The sequence below is a fragment of the Odocoileus virginianus genome, chromosome 6, assembly GCF_023699985.2.
Source record: "Odocoileus virginianus isolate 20LAN1187 ecotype Illinois chromosome 6, Ovbor_1.2, whole genome shotgun sequence".
Lineage (NCBI taxonomy): Eukaryota > Metazoa > Chordata > Mammalia > Artiodactyla > Cervidae > Odocoileus > Odocoileus virginianus.
In genome coordinates this window covers 34,606,254-34,613,003 of record NC_069679.1, presented here as the reverse complement: position 1 = coordinate 34,613,003, position 6,750 = coordinate 34,606,254, and positions in this window count along the sequence as shown.

Here is a 6,750-nt window from a genome sequence, read left to right as displayed (position 1 = left end):
TCCAAATTTTGCTTATATGGCTAGTTGCTTATATGGGTCTTGCCAATGACAAAATAACAAAGCTTGATAAGTTCATCCATGCCCTGTGAACTTTGCGCCCTGAAGGGGAACCATCCAAATCAGAGCTCCCAAGGAGGTCTAGCCCGGCCACTCTAGAGGGTGAAAAGTCAAATATGTAAGCTCTGAAGATATCAACTGTACTTTTTAAACTCTATGCCATTCCTGGCTTATTACTATAGACATCCTGGGACTTCAATCAGTGAGATGGAAAAGGATGCAGGTAACTGACTGGATTGTCTATGAAACCGTGAGTCAGGACACCTGAGTTTTATGTCAGTTCTCCATAACTGAATGCACTTGGGCACATCTCTTTGCCTCTGGGGGCTGAGGCTTCTCCATTTGTGAACTAAATCAGGGTGAATCCAGTTTCTCAGGACCTCATATTCACTTTCTACCTCCAGTGCCAGAGCAGGGACTGGCTACCTATAACATAAACTAGGCACAAATAGAGTTAGGGGCTCCATACATGTCTGCAACTGACTACCAACTCTGCCTCTGAGAGCACTGGTCAGAAAAGCAGCTCCCAGGCAGCCCAGAGCAAATGGACCCTGAATTTTTTTCCCAGGCAGAGTTCCTCCTGGAAGACCAAAAGTAAAAAGTATCTGTGAGGCATGTGAGCATTTTTGACCACAAGAGGGCACCCCAGCCTCACTCCATGTACCCAGCACCTGGAAAGAGACAGGCCAACAGCGAGCATAAGTCTTACCTTGGGTACGGCCGGGGCCAAGACAAGATGCCTGATGTGTAGACACAGGTGGACACAGGACAAAGGAGCAATGAAGAGTGCAGGGGTGGCGGGACCCGCAAGGGGCCAAAGAGAGAGAAAGGGACTTGCTAGGGTCATAGAGTGCCTAGACCTGGAGTGAGGTCTCACCAAGGCCCCCCACCCCCTTGAGGATGAATGCAGTACTCAGTTTCATAGGGAAAAACCTCTCCCTGTGAGCATCTCAGAGTCTGCACATGTCTTGACTTGAGTGCACAGTGAGGAAGGGGCCAGAAGTCAGACTGGGATGAGTCTTGAATGCCTGACTCCAGCCATCTACCCATAGGCTCTAGAGGACCAGGAAAGAAAGCTCTTTGAAATCATGAAAGTGTATTTTGGCATGAATCATCTGGCGGCTTTAAAGAGAAAGAGCTTTATACCATGGAATGTATAAGCAAGACATATTTGGGAGTATGGTCTTTGGGGGAAATCCTAGTGATGACCATTGCTCTTTGTTCCCCTTTTATGGTGGTTCTGCCTCCATCTCTTCTGAGCTGGTTGCCAGGAGATATACTCTGTTGGTTCCAGGAAGAAGAACCCAGATCTAGAGAAGCAGGCACATTTGAGACACCTCTATGGTGAGAGCCCACCTTCACCAGAGGATAGAGTCTGAGTGTCTTGCTCTGGAAGCCAAGAGGGTCAACCTTGGGGTGAAAAATGGGGCATCTCCCTCCATGCCCACCTCATAAGCCTCCCATGTAGCTGTTCTGAGAAGCCAAGCACAGAACCACACCATTACAGGCTCACAGGAGGGTCTGTGCTCAGGCAGGGAGGAAGCAATGGGGCAGCTTCCCAGCAGAAGGGGGCAAGAGAGGGCACCAGCCACTTGGAACTGCTGACTCCTAAATCTTCCCCTTCCTGGCTACCACCCATTTCAGTCAGTCCACAGTCCAGGCCCTCAGACCCCAGGCTGGACCCTGAGAACAGTGACTGTACCTTATCTTCCACCTCAGCCCCAAACACAGGCTCCAGAGAGCAGATGCTCAGTATTCGCCCAAGGGAAGGATGAAGGGGTGGAGGCCTGATGCTTCCCCAGGGGTGATAAGAACCCAAGAGCTCAGTACCTCGCCGGGGCACTCACTGCCAAATGTGACTCTAACACCTCTGCAAACTTGAACTTCCTGTTCATGAAATGGAGACAGCTGTTCCCTAGATTACGTCCCAAAGACAGGAGGATGCGTGGCTGTGGGGATCAAAGACAGGAGGATTTGTGGCTAAGCCTGTGAACTTTGGTCCCCTTATCCCCATGTGGTTACATTATTGAAAACAACAAACTCAAAGCACTTCATCATTAGTAAGAACTCCTTCAGGCAGCACGGAGGATACAGTCAATCACAGACCCTAATGAGATACTCAGACTCAGATACAGGTGGTTGATATTGACACATGAATAATCCTGCTCTGGCCAAACTAAGAAACAAGTCCACCTTAAAAGCTTTCTGAGGATGAACTGGGAGGTTGGGATTGACATATACACACTAGCGTGGATAAAACAGATGAGGAGTGAGAAGTGACTGTGTAGCACAGGGAACTCAATGCTCTGCGGTGACCTAGATGGGAAGGAAATCCAAAAAAAAGGGGTACATATAAATACGTATATATATATACAGCTGATTCACTTTGCTGCATAGCAGAAACTAAAGCAACACAACATTGGAAAGCAACCACACTCCCATAAAAATTAATTTAAAAAGAGCTTTGCTCACCCGTATCCAGTCAACCTCTCTTCCCTCCCACACACCCTAATGGTTGTAGCCTTTTGTTTTTCTCTTGTTGGTTGATTTCTACGCCAGGTTACTAGAGAGGCTTGGGGAACGGCTGGCCCTTCTAACTGCTCAAGTAGGGCTTCTCTGGTCCCCATGACGCCCCTCCAGAGTCCCCCAGGAGTGCTGGCCTTCCTGGGATCCCTATGGCCCAGAAACCCCCAGAATCATTTAACTGTGAATGGTAATACCAGAAAACCAGGGTCTTGAGCCTTCTCCCTGCTGTTGGACCTTCTTAACTTTGGTTTCCCTAAGTGCAAAAAATAGATAATAGTGCCTTTCTTGCTTATCTCGTAGGGCTTCTGAGAATCACCAGAGATAGCGTATGTGAACGTTTTGTAAACTAAAAAGTTGTATATGTATGTATTACTATTACTTTCTGCTACTGCTGCTGCTGCTACTGTGGTCAGAGCTCTGAAATCCTACATGATTTGATCAAAAGGCTAAAGTCAGATCCAAAGGTGTCCAAGTGCCAACAGCTAGCTCTGGGCGCTTGTAGACGGCTTCCATGGCTCCTGGGTCCCTGCCCTCTCCTCCCAGCGGGGCAAGGGTTAAACACCTTTCAAGGATTTAATACACCATTAGAAAAATAACCAATGAGAGTATAAATTAGCATCAACTCACTTTCATTTCTGGTTAAGGATGAAAGAAAGAGGAACCTGTGTTCTTTAAAGATGACTGCAGTGAATATTTATGGACTACCTCCCCTGTATGAGGACCTTTCCTGCACTTTCATTAACTTCCACAGTAGCCCTGTGAGAAAAGGGCACTGATTTGCAAAGAAATAAGACATTCAGAGAGGAAAGATGGGCTCTCATGGAACTATACAGCCATTCTTTAGTTCTTAGACTCTTATTGGGTTGAGTTGCATTTTCTCTACCATGCACAGTGGTGCAGAGACAGTCTTGGTTCTTGCATGCCCAGATGGGTCTTGCAGACCCAATGACTCTGTCCTCCAGGTTAAAAAGCCAGAGAGACTGCACAGGGCTAGACTGAAGCTAGAGTGGTCACTGGGGCCCCCTCTTTGTCCCCTGATGGGGAGCAGCACACAGGAATCCAGGGAGAGGTCAGGCTGGAGTGTGGCAAGTAGGAGACACCAGCTCTAATCCTCACTAAAACTGCAGAGGAGGCTGCCAAGCCCACGGCCATCCTGCACCTGCTGCCTCTCTGCCCGGGTGTTAGACAGCATGTGTGTGGTTCTGGGACAGCCATGTGGGGCAATGGACTGGGAATCAGGAGACACAGGCGGAGCACACCTTGGCCACTCTCTTCCCAACCTTAGAGCAAATTTCGTCACCTCTCTGCTTCAACTTCCTCATCTGTAAAACGGGAGAGGGGACTGGATCAGAGTCTCCATGCTGAATTCTGATTCTGACGGGGCAGAGCCCTTCTGATGATCTGTTCTAAGGTCAAGAAGACAAAATGGTCCAAGGGCACCTGACCTCACTCACAGACCTCCTTCAGACCCCTGCTGGGGCTCCCACCCACTCACCCAGCCCAACCAGAAGCCAGAGGGTGAGGGGGCCCATGGATGTTGTCCACGCTGCCCAGAGGGTGTGGGTGGGCTGCATGACAAGCCAGGAGGTCCAGGACAAACAGGAGCTCAGGCCCCTTTCTGGTCAGCTCTGGGAACGCTGCCGGGGCAGCGCCCAGCCTCTCTCCTCACCAGGGCGCACTCTCAGCTCTATGGCCCCTCTTCTTTCCTGAGGGAGCACTTCAGGGAGGAGGGCCCGCTGTCCCAGAGGCAGCCCGCCCCAGTGGCGGCCCTGTGGATGGACAGAGGCGGGAGAGGATGCAGCCAGGTAGAGAGCTTTTTGCTCTCCTCCTGACACTATGAGGTAAAGTCTTTGCTCCCTTCCAGGGTCCCCTTCTGGCCACGCTCCCTAAATCCCGCCCTGAACGCTTTGCCCTGTTTCTCAGGGATATCTGTGTTCTGTCAGGGAGCTCCTGGAGATCAGAAAGCCTGGATTTCGGGCCTCTGCAAATGAGGCAACGCAGGTGTGATGGGTGGAGCAGAGGGAAGGGGTGAGGGTGAGAGCCTGAGCCCGCCCACATTCACCTGCATGGACGCCCCTGGAAACTCAGGGCTTGGGAACCTGCTCACCTGTGAAGGCCCCAAAAGAAGCCACATCCCTAAAAACACTGGCCCGGTAGCAGCACCCAATGACCCAGGTGGGGAGACGGGCCTTGCCCCCAGCCCAGGAAGTACAGAGCTGGCTTCAGGCCAGGGCCTCAACAAGCTTTCACTTGTCACCAGCCTCGTCCGTGAGAAGCAGTATGGGAGGCATGTGCACTTATGAAGCGGCCTCTTCCGCCATGTGGGAGATTTCAGTGCTGATGGGAAGGCGCCTCTGATTAAAAGAGGCCTGGTTATTCCAAGGCCTAAAATCCTTCCAGAAAGGAAAGAAGTATTTCAAGTAATCAGATCAGCTGGAAAGGAAGAAGGTGCTTTCTAAATGGGGAGTTAGGACCTGGCCGCTGCTGACCTCAGCTTACTGTGTCCTTGTCTGTAAGACCTGACACCGCCATGCTAGGTCCAAACGTGACTGTCCACTGAGGCCTGTCTGCAAAGGCCTCACCCTCAAAAAGGCCCCCGTCCAGCTGGAGAGCCCCTCCTGGGATGGCCTCAGGGCCTCCCTCCCCCTCCTGTCAGACGCGGGCCCTGCTCAGCAAAGCGTGAAGGAGGCCCCCCAGGGAAGCCGCAGGAACAGGGGCCTTTAAATTATGAAGCAGCTTTCTTAGCCCCTCTCAGAAAGGCCCAGGTGCCCCAGCTAAATAATTCACTACCTCAGGCAGACCCGGTGGCTCCTGCCACAGCTGAAGTGGGTCAGGCATCGGTCTGGCCCCGGGTGGGGGCTGTGGGCCTCTGCGCCGCTTCCCCAGCCAGCACTAGGAGGGGCACCAGGCTGGGAAGGCCTTGCTTGCTTGGCCAGTGCGGAGCCGGTCCAAACACTGCAGGAGGGGTCCAGGCAAGAGAAGCGTCAAGCCCCTTCCTCTTGCTGGCGTGAACACAGCCACCAACCTCCTCTCCTCCCAAAGCCTCCCTCTGGAGCCCAGATGACCCATCCACCCGCCACCCAGTTACCTAGAGGGCCAGGGCCTGGCCAGGCTCCTCCTCCCTCACAGCACCTGGGGGGCAGCCTCCCTTCACATGCAGGTACCAGCTGGGCCTGCACGTCACCCGAGAGCCTTTCCCAGCAGACAGACTCATCAGGACAGCTTAGATACGGGCTGCTCAGTGCAGGCCTTGGATTCGAGAGAGCGGGTGAGGCAGGAGTGGAGATGGGCACCTTGGTGACCAGGTGAGGAGGCGACCAGGGCCAGCTACAGCCACTGTGGCTTCGCTTGAGCAAGGCTGGAAGGAAGCCCAGCAGGCAGCGGGCTCTGGGGCCTCCTCTCCTGCCCTCCCCTTCTAGGCTCAGCTTTGAGTCAGGCTGGGAAGGGAGCGGGGGTGGACGGAAGAGGCAGGGGAAGGGGGCAGGGGGCGGAGACGTTAAAGACAAACAACCAGCAGGTCAATGCTCCCACCCTCCGGAAGGAAGGAATTTCAAACCACCACTTCACAGATGAGGAAACTGAGGCCCCAAACTGCAAAAGAGAAGAATCAGGGTCGGCTGCTGGCATCTTGACAGGATCCAGTGCAGCCCGGGCTCTAAGCACCTCATTTCCCTGACCTCTGTACCCACACCCAGCAAGAACCCAGCTCAGGAGTGGGAGCTGCAGCTGGGAGCCTGCAGGCTGAGAGGGCTTAACCCCTTCCAGGCCCAACTCCCGGGCTCTCTGCTTCTCTAGCACAGGGACATGACACACGCCGAGGACACTCCCGCAGGAGCCCAAGCTCTGAAACCACAGTCCTCCTCTATGCAAGGACTGAAAAGACACCATCGCAAACAACGAAGGTCCCATCTGGGTGCTTAACCTGGGTGCAGGGAGTCTCCGCCCCCATCCTCAGACCAGAAAGCAAAGAATGAATTAATCAAACACAGGCTGGGCTGACACATAGGCCCCTGCTGCATGACCCCTGGCCGGTCACTTCCTCTGCAGACTCACACACAAGAGGGCAGGAGGGAGTGGCCACGTGAACCGGGGCCCAGGCCTGCCTTGCCTCCTCCCCCTTGAGCCCCCAGCACCTGTCCTCTGGCTGCGCCCAGCGATGGCCATCTA